We start from the raw sequence: 17,253 nt of genomic DNA, 5'->3' as shown, positions 1-17,253 counted from the left end.
CAGACGACTCTTCTTGTTGACAAACCGACAAAAACCATATGCTTTACCCGATTATAAAGGTCATATAGCAACCCCCTCCCTGGGGGACGGACAACAGAAAAGTGGTGAAGGGAGACGTCGGACAGTGTAAGACATGATAATATAATAATAATTTATAAATTATCAAGGGCTCATAAGAGAGAAGACCAGGGAGGGAGGGAGGAAATGAGGAGTTGATACCAAGGGCTCAAGTAGAAAGCAAATGTTTTTGAGAATGATGATGGCAACACGTGTACAAATGTGCTTGATACAGTGGATGGATGTGTGGATTGTGATAAGAGTTGTACGAGCCCCCGAGAACATGATTAAAAAAAAGTCATAGAGCTTCTTTTAAAAAGGAGTCTTATTAAGCTAGAATTACCCTGCATTCACCCATTTAAAGTGTACAATTTGATGGTTTGCAGTCTATTCCCAAGGTTGTGTAAGCATCACTACCTTTGATTACAGCAGCTGCTTATCACACCAAAAAGAAAGTCTATAATAGATATTAGAAGTCACTCTCGTTTCCCCTAAAGCTCCCAGCCATAGGTAACCATCAATGTACTACTATTCTGCACTTCACATAGTGGAGCCATGCGTGCGTGGGGCTTACACTCATCATCATGCTCTCCAAGCGCATCCATGTCATAGCTTGTGTCTGCATTTCTCCTTGTTTTGTGGCAGAGACGGACACGCTACTTTCCGTTTATCCATTCATCAGTCAGTGGACATTTGGATGGGTTGTTTCTACTCTGGGCAATTAGGAATAATATGGCCATGAACATCATGTACAAGTGTTTATGTGAATGGATATTTTCATTTCTCTCAGTGTGGAATTTATTGAGGACTATGGTCACAAGTAAGGAACTCTGATGGCATAGTGGTTACACCTGGGGCCACTAACCTAAAGGTCAGCAGTTCGAAATCACCAGCCACTGTGTGGGAGAAAGACAGGGCTTTCTACTCCTGTAAAGAATGACCGTCTCAGAAACTCGCAGGGGCAGTGCCACCCTGTCCCTATGAGTCAGCAGTGCCACCCTGTCCTGGAGGGTCCCTATGAGTCGGCATCAACTGGATGGCAGTGAGTTTTTAATGATTTATTTTAAAATAGTAACCCATTGCTTAGCATTTACTAAATTGTGTTCCAAAATGAACTGTTACATTCCTACCACCCATGGCTGACCCGCTTCCCTCACTGCCTTTGGCTCACAACAACCCCATGTAGGGTTTCCCCAACTGTAAATCCTTAAGGGGCGCAGGCAGCCTCATCTTTCTCCCAGCAGGTGGGTTTGAACCACTGACTGTGGTTAGCAGCCCAACACTCAGTCCACAGTACCACTAGGGCTCCACAGCGTATGAGGTTCCTGTTTCTTCATAGTCTTGTCGATACTTGTAACTGTCTGTCTTCTTTGAAGTGCTATCTTAATGTGGTTTTGACTTGCAATAGCTTGGTTGCTAACGATGCCGGGCTTATTCATGTGCTTATCAGCCATTTGTATATTTCCTTTGCAGAAATGTTTACTAAGATCCTTTGTCTATTTTTATTGGGTTGCTCATTTCGGCAAGTTAGAACCCCTTCTCAGGTATACGAAGGTAAGTCAAAAAGCATTGCTACAGAATCAAAGAAATCCTTACGAAACACAAATATCAAAACGTGAAGCGATTATTTCTAGATATAGGCTCCATTTAGGTCTGAAACCTCTGAAAGGGGTGTTTCTATTTTCTCCGACTCTTCCCTGAAGAATCCAGGCTCTTCAATGTACACCACATCAAAACTGAATAATTGAAGCGTTAGATCTCTTGTGGGAGAGACATAGCCCTCGGTCCTTAGCTTCGCGTGAGAAAGAATTCACTCGGAGGCCTGGCTTGTGATCCAATGAGTTTATAAAGGACAGAAGCGGCACAAATGGGTGGAACTGCAGCCCGGCTTTGCTGCACTGTGTGTCGGAGCCGCTAGGAGAGAGAGGCCCAGAGAAAACTTCCGACTTTTCACCCCTCCTGCCCCACCCTTCCACCCTTGTGAATCCTTGATCAATTATGATAGCAACCCCCAACTTTCCCACGCATATGAAGCCACTGAAAACCCCATGGCTTTGGGCAGGTGTATTTTAGTCCTAGAGACAATCTCATTGCTCTCCAAAACTTTAAAATGTTCTTTTTTTTAATTTAAAAATACTTAGGTCATAACCTTGATCCTATATAAGGGGTGTGACTTATATCACCATTTATTTTATAAGAGGTAAAAAAAGGAGAGAAAAGACCCCAGGACCACCAAGAACGAAGAATTGGGAGTGGAGTTCATCTTTTGGACCTAGGATCTATGCACTGAGAGTCACCTAGACCCAGGGCAAGGTTGATGCTAAGGCACATGGAGAGTCCCAAGGGAGGCGGCCACTTGGGGCACATGATCCAGCTGGCCCAATGGTGCTTGATGTGGTGGCGACAGAAAGAGATGCAAGTTTGGTCTTCAGCAGGCTCCTCTGTGTGCTAGGAATCGACCTTGGGCTGGCGTGGAGTTGGAGTCTTCTTCCCCTGGGTGTGGTTGGAGGAGGTCAGATGTGACCCCCATCCCTTTCGTCAGCCTTCTGTGAGGGACTCAGGAACTATGCCAGTCGTCTCGGAGTCTTCTTTAATGTCCAGCACTGTGTGCTACATCTCAAGAAGGGCCAAGGTGGTTTACAGAGACCAATTCTGTGTGCAGAGGGTAAGGGTAGGGAGGGGTCAGCTGGATGGCCTCTGAGAAGCCTTGTGGCGTCCATGTTCCTGAACCTCTGAAACTTGTCTCTACCTGTGTCTCAGAGTTAGGGGCTGCAAGGTGCTGACTCCTAAAGCACTCTTATTCAATGCTTTGAAGAGGTCGTGCTTAGCATAGTTGCACAGAGTAATGTGTCTTCATCTCTTGGCTCCTGCTTCCCTGAGCATTGCTTTGGATCCATCAAGATGCTTGAGAACTTGAATCTTTTCTGTTTATCATGTTACTTATTTTTCCTGTTGTCATGCATACGGAAAGCTAGAATCCTGGATCTTCACGTCCTCCTCACTCTCAGCAAGCAAGGTTGTATCAGTGTAGGGTGCTAATGAGCCTTCCGTCGATCCCAGGGCCATAGTCCAGCTCCTTGGATTGTTTGCTCAGCACATAGATTTAATAAGTCTGATCAGATCATACAACCCGGATGTACATTTTTTTCTGGTTTTAAACTATGCAGTATCCCCTAGTTCTGTTTGCACAACTATCTCTGGATTCATGTACAGGTTTTGTGAGCACAATTAAGTGCTCTGGGATTCCCATTTTTTCTCTAGGCTGTCCATAGTTTGTGATGGTCCGAACAGTTGCATGCCTTTGTGTAGTTAACGAAACTCAAATACACACCCTTCTGGTGTTCTCTGCTTTCAGCCACGATCCATCTGACGTCAGCAATGTTATCTCTTCTTCCAGGTCCTCTTCTGTATCCGGCCTGAAGCTCTGGCAGCTCCCTGTCAATGTACTGCTGGCCATTGTTGTTGGATGATCTTTGGCAAAATTTTATTTGCATGTGATATTAATGATATTTATTCTACAATTTAAGCATTCTGTTGGGTCACCTTTCTTTGGAATGGTAAAAATGTAGATCGCTCCAGTTAGTTGACCAAGTAGCTGTCTTCCACGTTTCCTGGCATAGATGAGTAAGCACTTCTAGTTCTTCACCACTTTGTTGAAATACTTTAATTGAAGCCTTGTTTTGGCTAATGCTCTCAGTGAAGCTTAGACCGCTTCCTTCAGGACCATTGGTTCTTACTCACATGCTACTTCTTGAAATGGTCGAATGGCCATTTTGAGTACTTTGTACTCAAAAACCAAAAAACCTCACTGCCATTAGGTCAATGCCAAGTCATAGGGACCGCCCTGTGGGTTTCTCAGACGGATTGTTGATGGGAGTAGAAAGCCCAGTCTTTCTCCCATGGAGCTGCTTGTGGTTTCAAACTGCCAACCATGTGGATCACAGCCTAACGTATAACCACTACTCCACTAGGGCTCTTTGTACTAGGGGACCTCAGAAAGTTTGTGGGGAAATAGAATTACAAGATAATGGAATTTCCCCATGAACTTTTGAAGCCCTCTCATATATGATTATACATAAACAGAAAGTCAATTGGAAAACATTTCAGAGAGGTGAAGTATTAATCATTTTACACCAAATTACACTACTAGTTAGTGCACGAGGGGGTGTCAAATCCAAGTCTCACACGTGCACCTATATGCTTTCTCCTCCATCAATATGCTAGTTCACGATGCTTATAGATCATTCATTTTCACCATGTGCATAAATCACTTGTGTATGTTCATTTGTATATTTAAGATGATTCAGTACATGGAAGCCAAGATAGATAACCCTTCAGAAACAGTAACGGGAGTAATGGTTCCCTGAGGGTACGGGAAGAGGGGGGGGAGGGGGGCATAGGGAGCTGATAGCAGTGATGACTGTATAACCCCACTGGATGGGATCAAACAACAGAATGTATGTGAATGGATATATTGGATTGTGTAAGATATGGCAAAAAATTAACATTAAAAAGGGTTCAGTGGGGAGGGAGGGAATAAAGGGAGCTGATATCAAGGAGTTCAAGAAGGAAAAAATGTTTGAAAAACTGATTGTGATAGCAATTGTACAATACTGCTTGATATGATTGAATGATGGAATGTTATGATATCCGTCAGAGATCCTAATAAAAATGACTTAAAAAGACTTTAGAAAGCAACACTTTAGTATCCTAATTGAAATATTATACCCAGTAGAATTCAATTGCACCCCCACCTTAGTCTCTTCCATCCAACATATTCTAACGCAGTCAAGATCACTCCATATTTGCATCCAGTTTGAACACCTGTTAAATTGTTTGCTCCTCCATGGAGTTAGCATAAATGTCCAAATGTTCGAAATAAGTCTATGTTTGAGCTAGTATTTCTAATGTAATATTATAGAAGTAATGTTCATGGTCCAAGAGAAATCATGGTCCAAGTTCTTGATTACACTTTGAACAACAAAGACCAACTTGGGCTATGTACACAGAAAAGGAATTCCTTGGAAGGTATCAGGTAGCTCACAGAATGCACATGAACCAAGCTCAGAAACTCGGGAAGCAGGCCAAGCAAGCTGAGTGCTGGAACCTCTACCAAGGTCATGTCACAGGCAAGCCAGGTCCCTGGGATGCCAATTGCCTTCTTTGTCCAGTAAATTCTACTCTGCATCAACTCCAGCTTCAGAGACCTAGGTAGGAGTCTCAGTGGGCCACGTGATAGATTGCACCCCAGTTACTGGCATGCAGGAAAAGTACAGTTTTGTGTCATTAAACACCCACAGTGTTCCTGTGTTCTATGAAATAGGTCATTATGTGATTTGGACATTATGCAGACACAGGGATGGTAGAGAGTACAGGGATCCCATGAGCAATGGCTTGGGGGCTATTATACAGTGTCTTCCCTGAGTAACTCCCTTGGCATCTGCCTCAGGTGAGCATTTGAGTGGGCCCTACCCAGCTGTCACAGCCTTTTCTGATAAACCTTCTGCCGGCAGGCCCCTGAGAGCCTGCCCAGTGAGGGGATGGTGCAGGGAGAACCTATCTGAGTTAAGGCTAGTATCTCTGGGGCACATATGTTCCCATTGGAATCCTATGGAATCATATAGGAAAAGAACGGGCACTAGGCCCATGGAGTTGTGGGAGCCAAGGAGGTCCAGAGTTTGGGAGGTTAGGCCTAGGTCCCCATCATGATAGAGGTGCGTTCTCGACTCACAAAGACATGGGGCTCTGAACTCGAGACCAGGCTCTGGAGTGCTGGCACTCTGACACCTGGGTACCAAGGACGTACATGTGGCCAGTGGACTTTAAGCAGTACATACTTGCAATTAGTCACCTGGCTTCAGAAGCTTCCATGGTTGGAGGTAGGGCCCTACTCTTCACTAAGTTACATAATTTAGTGTCAACTTGATAAATAAAGTGTACGGGTGGGTTTTGGCCTGTCAATATTTGATGACCTCATTTGAAGGCAAGATTGAGATAAATGGCTCACTGGAGGCCAGTCTCTCTCTCTCTCTCTCTCTCTCTCTCTCTCTCTCTCTCTCTCTCTCTCTCTCTCTCTCTCTCTCTCTCTCTCTCTCTCTCCCTTTACCTTCCTGTTGAAGAGCCACACATGGGAGCTGCCAGAGCCCTGTAATGCCACCACCGCCATTGGATCCACAAGACTTTATATCCCACTGACCGGTGATATTTCTGCATTCTGCATCATTGTATCTGGCTGCATGGATTTGTTTCTCTAGTCAACATGGCATAACACAAAGACCCACCCAAGGCAAAGGAGACCCCTTGGAGTCGGTTCTAACTCATGGTAGCCCCATGCTGCAGCAAAGACCTGTGCTCCCAAGGGTCTTCAAAGCTGGGACTTTTTAGAAGCAAATTGCCAGAACCTGCTTCCACAATGCCTCTGAGTGAGTTCAAACCGCCAACCTTTTGGTTGCTTAACTTTTGGGATGCTTGACTGTCTGAGCTACTCCTCTAAGGCCCACACAAACCCTCAGGAGACAGTTCTGATATTGCAAGATGTCAGGAGGTCAAAAGCAAACAAAAAATCTTCCCTGGTATAACAAACGTCTTCTCCAATATAAATTGGAAAGTCAATGTCTCCCTCCTCCACACTCCCATTTCGACCCAGAAATTTTCCATGACTTTCCAAGATTTTTAATACAAATGAAACCAAATATACTATTTAACAACTTTTCACATAACAATCAATTTAAAGATATTCTCCCATTCAAATTGGTCTCTCCCATAAGGGGAACGGGTTCACAATGATCAAAGTATAACCCGCCCCCACACCCTGCAAGGGGATGAACAACAGAAACTCAAGTGAAGGGAGACAGCAGACAATGTAAAATAGGAAAAAAAAATCTAAATTATCAAGGGTTCACAACGGTTGGAGGGTGGGAGAGGGAGGGTAAAAAAGAGGAGCTGATATCAAGGGCTCAAGTAGAAAGAAAATGTTTTGAAAATGATGATGGCAACATATGTACAAATGTGCTTGATACAATGGATGGATGGATCGTGATATGAGCTGTAAGAGCTCCAAATAAAATTATTAAAAATTTTTTTAATTTAAAAAGAAATGAAGATGGAGGTCCCATGATAGAATTTTGCAAGACCAACAATTTCTCCATTGAAAAACATCATTTAAGAACACAAAACATAGGGACTTCTCCAGCTGGAATGGGCAAAAATCAAATTGGCTGAATCTGGAGGAAGAGATGCTGGCGAAGCTCGTTATCCTCGGCCAAAACGAGGTCAAGGTTGACTCAAAGAGAACATCGAGATTGCTCAGATGTAAGTTCACGTTGAAGCTGAAGAAAGTGAAAACAAGCCCCTGAGAGCCAAAATCCGACCTTAAGTCCATGCCACCCAGAATTAGAAAACCAAAAAGTAAGAACACACTTCACATATCGCAAATGGAAAAAACTCAAGAAAAAAATTCAAGCCTCAAGCTGCTATGTTAAAAGATTCTGTGGAAAGAACATTGAATGGTACAGGAAGCATTGAAAGAAGACGGAGAGGTTACACAGAGTCACTGTACATAAAGAACTAGTCAACATTCAACCACTTCGGGAGTGAGCATATGAGCAAGAACCAATGGTACTGAAGGAAGAAGTTCACACTGTACTGAAAGCATCAGTCGAAAACATGGCTCCAGGAATTAATGAAACACCATTTGAAATGTGCAACAAGCTGATGAAGCACTGGAAGCATTCACTCATCTATGTCAAGACAGGTGGAAGAAAGCTACTTGGCCAACTGACTGGGAGTCCTATTGTACCCATTCCCCAGAAGGTGACCCAACGAATGCTCAAATTACAGAACAGCATCATGTATATCACATGTAAGTAAAATTTTGTGGAAGATCATCCAACAATGGCTGCAGCAGTTCATTGCCAAGGCGCTGCAAGAGGTTCAGGTCAGATTCAGAAGAGGTCATGGAACAAGGGATATCACTGCTGATATTGATGGATCTTGGCTGACAGCAGAGAATACCAGAAAGATGCTTACTTGTGTTTCATTGACTCTGCAAAGACATCTCGGCTGTGTGGACTGTAACAGATTATGGATAGCCTCGAGAAGAATCAGCATTCCAGAATAGCTCATTGTGCTCATGTGGAACTTGTACATGTATAAAGAAGCAAAGATGTACTTCAGGGTTGTGACTTCTCGCTATCCTTATTCAATCGAAACGCTGAGCCAATCATCAGAGATGCTGGATTATATGAAGAAGAATGGAGCATATGGATTGAAGGAAGGTTTATTAACAACTTTCAATATGCAGATGACACAGCCTTGCCTGCTAAAAGTAAAGCATTACATGCCGATGAAGATCAAGGATGTAAGCCTTCAGCATGGATTACATGTCAGTGTAAAGAAAACCAAAACCCTCACTCCAAACAAACAATCCTCCATGATGTGACCTAAGACAATGGAATCAGCTCCATAATGGGATCTGCTGGAGGACCACTAAAAATGCTAAGGTAGACTCCAACCATCTTACTCAGGTCACAGCCCAAGTGCAATCGAAAGGAAGTTTCATCAGCATGTGAACCTGATGTTAACGTGTATTTAATCAGGTGGAAACACTCTCTTGCTTCTTGCTACGTCTGGATCCTGCATCTGATGCATTAATCTCTGGTTCTGCAGACTTGAGCCAACGGCTTGCCATATTGCCTGCTAATCCCAGGAGGTACCAGCAGCCTGCCATCTGATTCGCCATCTAGCCTGCTGACCTCGGATTCATCATCTTTTGCAGCCATTAGTCTGCAGAGTTCCTGCTGAATGCAGGTTTGATCAGGAGATACTTCCAGCGTCTTAACCTCTGACCCACATACTTGAAACTTGTCTGGGCTCTGATTGGACTTACCTACTTCTACAAATATGTGATCTATTTTCTTGTATGTATATATATATATTCACAAGAAGAACAAAAATGGCCCCCCCTTCTTGCCCCTACCCCTTCATTGTTCGCACCATTTTCTTTTTTTTTATTTTAAAAATTTATTGGGGCTCATACAGTTCTTATCACAGTTCATACATATACATACATCAATTGTATAAAGCACATCTGTACAGTCTTTGCCCTAATCATTTTTTTCTCCTCTTTTCTTTTTTTACATTTTATTAGGGACTCATACAACTCTTATCACCATCCATACATATACATACATCAATTGTATAAAGCACATCCATACATTCCCTGCCCCAATCATTCTCAAGGCATTTGCTCTCCACTTAAGCCCCCTGCATCAGGTCCTCTTTTTTTTTTCCCCCTCCCTCCCCTTTCCCCCCTCCCTCATGTGCCCCTGGCAATCTATACCTTGTTATTTTGTTATATCTTGCCCTATCCGGAGTCTCCCTTCCCCCCTTCTCTGCTGTCCCTCTCCCAGGGAAGAGGTCACATGTGGATCCCTGCAATCAGTTCCCCCTTTCCAACCCACTCACCCTCCACTCTCCCAGCATCGTCCCTCACACCCTTGGTCCTGAAGGTATCATCCACCCTGGATTCCCTGTACCTCCAGCCCTCATATGTACCAGTGTACAGCCTCTGTCCTATCCAGGCCTGCAAGGTAGAATTTGGATCATGGTAGTTGGGGGGAGGAAGCATCCAGGATCTGGGGGAAAGCTGTGTTCTTCATCGGTACTACCTCGCACCCTAATTAACCCATCTCCTCTCCTAAACGCCTCTATGAGGGGATCTCCATTGGCCGACACTTGGGCCTTGGGTCTCCACTCTGCATTTCCCCCTTCATTTAATATGGTATATATATACATATACATATACACATATATACACATACATACACACACTTATATCTTTTTTTTTTTTTGCATGATGCCTTATACCTGGTCCCTTGGCACCTCGTGATCGCACTGGCCGGTGTGCTTCTTCCATGTGGGCTTTTTTGCTTCTGAGCTAGATGGCCATTTGTTCACCTTCAAGCCTTTAAGACCCCAGACACTATCTCTTTTGATAGCCGGGCACCATCAGCTTTCTTCACTACATTTGCTTATGCACCCATTTGTCTTCAGCGATCCTATCATGGAGGTGTCGCACCATTTTCTTAAGCTATGTTCAGAAGTTAATCACTGTTGTCTGTTGGTCCCAGTTGGCCCGGGTGTATCACTAATCAGAGGGCTTGCTTCAGCAGCATAGATACACACGAACTAGTAGCTGCTAGACCAGGGGTCCTCAAACTTTTTAAACGGGCTAGTTTACTGTCCCTCAGACCATTGGAGGGCCGGACTATAGTTTTTTAAAGCAAACTATGAACAAATTCCTATGTACATTGGATGAGTCGGCTGCTAAGCAGGACACGCAGCAATGGCAAAAACACCTGGCGTGCCAGCTAAATGTCCTCAGCGGGCCACATGTGGTCCACGGGCCATAGTTTGAGGTCTCCTGTGCTAGACTGTGTCTGTGATGCCCTTTAAAATACTTCAGCACACACAGTGCATTATTATCTGTGTATTGGTTGGTCCAAGTTACAACCTATGGACAGTCAAGAATTCACATCCATATCTAGTAGAGTTGTACAATCTTTACCACAACCCACTTTAGAGCATTTTCTTTTCCCCCAGACTCATGGTTATTCCAAAATGTTTTAAAAATAACTTTTGGACTCAAATATAAATTATCAACATTTCTTTACGTATAAGTATAGGACTTAATGAAGTCTCATGAAGTGAATTCTTTGGTATAACTTAGCTTTTTTTAAAAAAGGGATACATCAAGTCTCACTCATTGTATTTGATTTATTCTTCTCTTTAGTCTTTTAATTCTAGAATAGTCCCTCTCCCCTTCTCCTGGAGAATTGACTTTTAAAAAGAGCAGAGTTTAGTGTTTGTGTGTCTACACACACAGACTCCCCTCCCCCCACTTAACTACAGAGGATTGTCATCTATTGTAGACTCTTTTCATGAGCTGTGATTTCCATGGCTGGGAGCTATAAGACCCGCTGCTAACTCGCTGCAGACTTGCAACTTTGAGCAACGAAGGACAGGGGAGCAGGAGCCAGAGCAGTGAAAGAGAAAATTAGAGAAACGGAGAAACAGGAAGACCCTTCATTTCTCAGCAGAGAGACTTCTCTTGGGCCAAGCTACCCAGTTTAACAGGGAGGAGGTGCCCTTTGCCTCCCTGCTCTTTCCTCTATTTTCTTTGATGTTCCTCCTGTCCCACTATCATGCTCAGTCTTCATTTGGGTTACAATAATTCCTCTTGGTTATATTACCCTTGATCATGCCCTACTAGGCCTCCTACATCCTCCTTACCACCAATTTGGATCACTTGTTGTCCCCTTGTCCCTGGGTTTGTTAACACCACTACCTTTCTCTCCACCTGTCCCTCTCCCATGTCCCCACAGAACTGTGGGTCCTGTTTTTTTCTCCTCCAGACTGTTCATCCATCCTATCTTATTTAGACAGACCTGCGGAGATAATAGCATGCACAAAAACAAGACAGAGCACAACCAAGCAACATTATACAATAAAACAACAACAAGAAACCAATGACAAAAAACCCCAAAAAAACAAGAAAGAAAAGCTTGTAGTTAGTTCAAGGACTCTTTGTTGTTTAAGAGTGTTTTCCAGTTCAGTTTGTTGGGGCACCAAGCCCTGGCCCCAAAGTCCACATTCGGCATTCCCTGGGGACCTCACTGTTCCATTCCCTTGCTGTTTTGTTACACCCCCTTAGTGTTTTGCTTCGGTGTAGTGATATCAGATGGGGTGCAATTCCCACACTGTGTCTCTGGTGTTGTCCCCTGTAGGGCTATGGGCCTGTGAGGGACATCGTGTCTCATAGCGGGGGGCCATGTGGTCTTCTCTGTGGACTAGCTGCTCTGAGCGGGAACATCGTCCTCAAGGCCTGGTGGGCCAGGCTGTGCTCCACTCTCCCCTCCTCCCCCTTCATCTGCTCCCGTATGCTCCAGTCAGATATGTCCCTCTCCCAGAGCTGCAGATTCAGTGCCGTCCTCTGAAATAAATCCTTCTGGGGGGAGGGCAGGTGTCCACGTAGTTGGGATTGGGGCCAGCCCCCTGACCTCTCCACTGGTTCCCTACTTCATTTATTGGGTGTTTGGTGAAAATTTACACAGTACATTAGGCTCCCATTGACAATTCAAACAAAGATTGTCCAGTAACGTTACTTACATTTATCCTTACTTGTCAATATGCTCTTTAATTGTGTTCTGTTTGTCCCCATTGCAGAACTCTAGTTTCCTGTCCCCTGGTATTCTCATTTTTGCCTTTGAGACATTGATAACCTATAGATATAATCACTGCCTTTGAGTTGATTCCAATTCATAGAGACCCTATAGGACAGGGTCCAACTGCCCCCGACAGTTTCCAAGGCTAACTCTTCAGGCATAGAAACCCTGGTCTTTGGTGGAGTGGCTGGTGGATTCAAACTGCTCACTTTTGGGTTAGCAGCTCAACATGTAATCCACTATGCTATCACTTACCATGGAGAGCATATGCAGGACACTGATTTTATGGGTCATCTCTTTTATTTTGTGTGCCACTGTAGTATTTTGTTAGAAAGTCATCTCAGCAGGGGGTGGGGGTTGTAGATTTGGTTCTAGATTAAAAGATTGGCTCAGGGCAATTGTCTTAGGGAGTCTTCAGATTTTTGTTTAATTTTTTAAAATAAAAATTTGGATTTTACTCCTTATTTTCCTCCCACTTTATCTGGGATCAACTACTGTGGCTCAGTTCAGAACGGTCCGTGGTGGGAGCTGGGCACCATCTAGTTCCTCTGGCCTCAGAATGTGGGGATGCGGCTCTTGTAGACTTGTTTCTTCTCTGTGCTTTTTGTTGCCTTCATACAGCTTTGCTCCTGGACATCTTGAGTTCAATGGATGTCCAAATGAATTTCTGGACCTCACAGTCACTCAGCTGGTCCAAGAGTGGAATCTGAATTTATCGCTCTTTAAGTTCATGCCTTTTTATTTCATCGGATGTTTTAAATTTCGTTTTCATTCTTAAAGTCATATAACATAAAGGATCAAATGGCAATGCAAGGGATATTCAGTTCCCACCCTCTTCTCCCAAAGAAGCTACTCTCAGCTGCTCGTTTGGTCTTTACGTCTATGTTCCTAAATAAAAAGGTGATTGTGCCGTGTCGTGCTTTCTCAGGCTTGGCGACCATCAGCTTTGCTTGCTTGTTTTTATAGCACCTCCCTCCCCGTGCACTCCTGCTGTCTCCCTTCTCTAGGTAGAGTTCTCTCATGATTTTGGTCAGAGCAGTCTTTTCTGCCTTTTCCTTTACTATCATTTGAGAGGGTTTGACAGGCTCTAGAAGCCCACACTCACTGCCATCAAGTCCATTCTGACTCATTGAAATCCTGAAGGACAGGGTAGCACTGGCCCTGTGGGTTTCCAAGACCATCACTCTTTAGGGGAGTAGGAAGCTTTGTCTTCCTTCCATGGAGAGGGTGGGGTTTCAGACTACTCACCTTGCGGTTAGCAGCCCAGCATGTGACCCGCTAGAACTAGGAGAGCTAAATGTTTATGTTTAACCATGAAAAATTACTCATCCAAAATGCTTACTTTATTTATTTAACTTTTCTTGACTTTTTTTTCCTGTCCCGTCAAACATTCTACTCCTCCAGTTAACAATGGTCTTTTCCTCCCCCATTTGCTTATTGTTTCTTTGTGTCATTACTTCAACTTTCCACTCCTTTCCTTGAATGTCTTTTTGGGGTACGCTGACACGCAGTGGGCATTCTACTCATTTCATCTTCTTGGAAGCCTGTCTTCTGCAGCCTGTTGAGTTGCTACAATCTGGATTGGCTGCCCCCTCCTCTTCCTCCTGTGGAGCTGCTGGTGGATTCAAACTGCTGACCTTTTGGTTAGCAACCCGACGTGTAATCCACTACACTACCACTGGGGCTTTAGCTATGTGATGTCAGAAGGAGGGCACTCTTCTTATGGGTCATAGCTTTGATTTTGTGTACCACTGTAGTTTTTTGCTAGAAAGTCCACAGACAGGCTCTACATCTGGACATTTCCACCACTGTTTTGGGAATTCTCTTGATTTGAAGTCTCTGTTCCCTGGATTCTGCAGCTTATTTTCTTCTTAGTTTTTGTTCTCATTTTGGTGTTGCACATACTCTAGTAACTTCCTTAGGAAAAGGTACATGAGGGAAGCATTAAAAAGGAAAAACCAAAACACTTGCATGTAAAATTTTAAAATGTTTGGAATCCACTTATTTTATTGGCGACTGTCAATGGTTTCCCCTGGGCTTACACTGTTTTCTAATGGCTTCTGAGTAGACTCCCCACCTGTTCTTCCGGGTTTGACCTAAGAGTGCTTTGAGGGCAATGGGTTGGGTTGGTATCTGGTGCCTCTGGTTGCTGATCTCTGGAGGGTCCTGAGAGGTGCCTCCTCCTGGGCTTGGGCTCCCCTCCCTGTTCCATTTTCCCAGCTGCTGTCTTGCTGCCTTCTAGCTTCCCAAATCTTTTTGCTCTTCTCCTTTCTTCCTCATCCTTAGGAATTTCTGCATCTGAGCATTTTCTTTGCTATGACTTAAGAGGGTTTTATAGAACTAGTAGAGTTAAATGCTTCTGTGTCACCTATCATTAAAAGGCATACAAATCTAACATCTCTGGTCTGCCCACCACCACTGGAATGATTTATTTATTTACACATCCACTGTTAAATTAAGGTGTCTCTTGGGCTTGACCCAGTTGGGAAGTAAAGGAGCAAATTCAAAGTCCCCAGGCAGGAGGGAAAGGTCAACCTATTTAGAGACTGAAATATGACGTCAAAAAGGTGCTCAACAATGCCACGCTGTGATCACCATATTATTTAATGGTTTGTGTGGCAGGCATTAGGAGGGACTCGGAACAGGCACACGGAAGGGGCTGCTGCTTCTCCATCGGCCAGCCATTCTCCTATGGCGTCTCTTCACTGCTACCAGGAGCAAACTGGCGGGGGCACCATGGCAAGATATCAGAGTTCTGGTTAGTTCTGCACCCTCTCCGGAATAAACACAGCACCTTGTGCACCAGGCGACCCATTAACGTCCACACAAACCACTCATAATTCAAGGTAGTGAAAAAACAGGACTCAAAGCATTAAGCGTTTCCCTCATGCTCCCCGTCCCGAGAGAGGACTTGCTCCTGGCAGGTGCATCTCACCTGTCAAGGGCACAGGTTCTAGAACTTCTAGAAGACATGTCTCTGTACGCTTTTAGCTCTTCCGTTTCCCAAGAGTGAATCCCAGTGGTGGCCAGCTTCCATATCCTTCTGCAACTATAGTCCACGGTGTTCTTGTCACCGGCACGTAGGCGATCATTCATTCAGAGCGAGCACAAACAGTCCTGGGCTCGGAGAGCATAGAAACAACGAGGCTGAGTTTGTTTTGTAGAGAAGTCAATGTCCTAACCGGAAACACCAGGTTGCCAGGCCTTTCTTCTGAGGTGCCTCTGGGGAGACTTAAATGTACCACCCTTTGGTTAGCAGTTAAAGGTCTTACCCATTTGCACAGCAGGAAATAGATGACATGACAACATTATGATCATTTGTGGGAGTCTTGTGGAGGGAAGGGTCACAAGGCTATTGCAGGGAAACAATAGAATTGTTTCCCACTGAGTCTGAGCCAGAAGAGGAAGTATCTGGGAGTCAGTCACACGCGGATGACCCACCTTGGGAGGAGCTACAGCTTTTATTCAGGCACGCAGCCAGCCAGTATCTACAGAAAGGAACCAGGAAATTATCTTGACAAATGGCCTTCATGAAGTTAAAAACCCAATCCCACTGAGTCCATTCCAACTCACAGTGGCCGTAAAGGACTGAGTAGCACTACCCCATAGTGTTTGCAATGCTGCAGCCATGGTGGGAGCCGACCACTGCACCTTTCCCCCATGGGGCGGCTGGTGGTCTAGAGCCGGATCTTTAGGTGAGGAGCATTGACCTTGCAGTTGAGCTCTGGACCACAGCACCCCCAGGGCTGCTTCCATTACCTTGACTGTCTTTTTCACCCCAAGCGCCTAGACATAGAACCCCAATGAAAAAATATTTCTCATGCACTTTTGTTATGTGCTCAGGGACTCTCTGTTGATAGTTATTCCCAGTTGACTTGTTTTTTAATCAATTCAAAAACCTTAAAATGTGAGTCTAATGCTATGGATATAAATTCTTAAGAAAGTACCTAAACGTGGGGTGCCTCAACTACAGTGGACTTAAAGACAATTGAACATTCCAAGCATCCCTTCAAACAAAAACATCACCAGCTCTTCCTGCCCATGCTTTCTGTGGGGTACATTTGATCTCAGTGAACCCCAACACTGTGGGAGCATGTGACCTACTGTGGCTTGTATCTATGTGAACAGGTGTTAGCAGAGATTGAAGATGAGTGCAGGTGAGGAAGAAAGGACTGGCTAACAATTCTTAAAATTAGCCAATGAAAACGCAATGGGTCACAATAGAACAGTATCCAGCCTAGTGCTGGCAGATGACCCTTCCAGGGTGGAAGGCAAGAAGCCCTGGTGATATAGTGGGTTGTGTGCTGAGTTGCTAACCTAAAGGTCAACAGTTCAACTCCACCATTTACTCCCTGGGAGAAAGATGAGGCTTTCTGTCTTGGTAAAGATTTCCAGCTTCGGAAACCCACAGAGGAAGCTCTACCATGCCGCGTAGAGTCAGTATAAGTCAGAATCAGCTCCATGGCAGTAGGTAGGTTGGAAGGCACTCACAATAGACAAAGGCTGCAACATGAGGATGGCATAGGACTGGGCCACATCGCCTTATTGTGCGTGGGGCTGCATGCCGACTTGGTGGCAGCTAGCATAACACATCCCATGGGATGTAGTCAATGGACTCTCATCTCACTGCCAGCGGGTTGATGCTGACTTACTATCAGCCCATTGGGGCAGGGTGGAACTTCCCCTCTGAGGATCCAAGACTGTAACTGCTCACGGGAATAGAAAGCCCTCTTTTTCTCCCACCGGGTGGCCAGTGGTTTCCAACTACCGGCCTTGTGGATTACAACCCAATGCTTAACCACTGTGCCAATAAGCTGCCAGCTTTTCTTTCAGGCTGGCTCCATCTCATTCCCTGCTTGAGGTCCTGGGTGAATCTTGGTGGCGACTTGCATCTTTTGCATTGTGTTAGCCCAGTCTAGTGCCCCCTGTCTACCGATGGCTCTGAACTGCGTGAGTTCCCTGGGCTCCTGTA

The 17,253-nt window shown here is 44.7% G+C and overlaps 1 protein-coding gene across 1 annotated transcript in view; it reads left to right on the top strand.

Annotated features, from left to right (window-relative positions):
- Positions 1 to 17,253, top strand: part of ENTREP1 (endosomal transmembrane epsin interactor 1) — a 101,908-nt gene that overhangs the window by 45,084 nt on the left and 39,571 nt on the right. The window lies entirely within an intron of this gene.

Source organism: Tenrec ecaudatus, chromosome 10, assembly GCF_050624435.1.
Source record: "Tenrec ecaudatus isolate mTenEca1 chromosome 10, mTenEca1.hap1, whole genome shotgun sequence".
Taxonomy (NCBI): Eukaryota; Metazoa; Chordata; class Mammalia; order Afrosoricida; family Tenrecidae; genus Tenrec; species Tenrec ecaudatus.
Note: the sequence above shows the minus strand (reverse complement) of the source record. Positions and strands in the feature narration are given on the sequence as shown.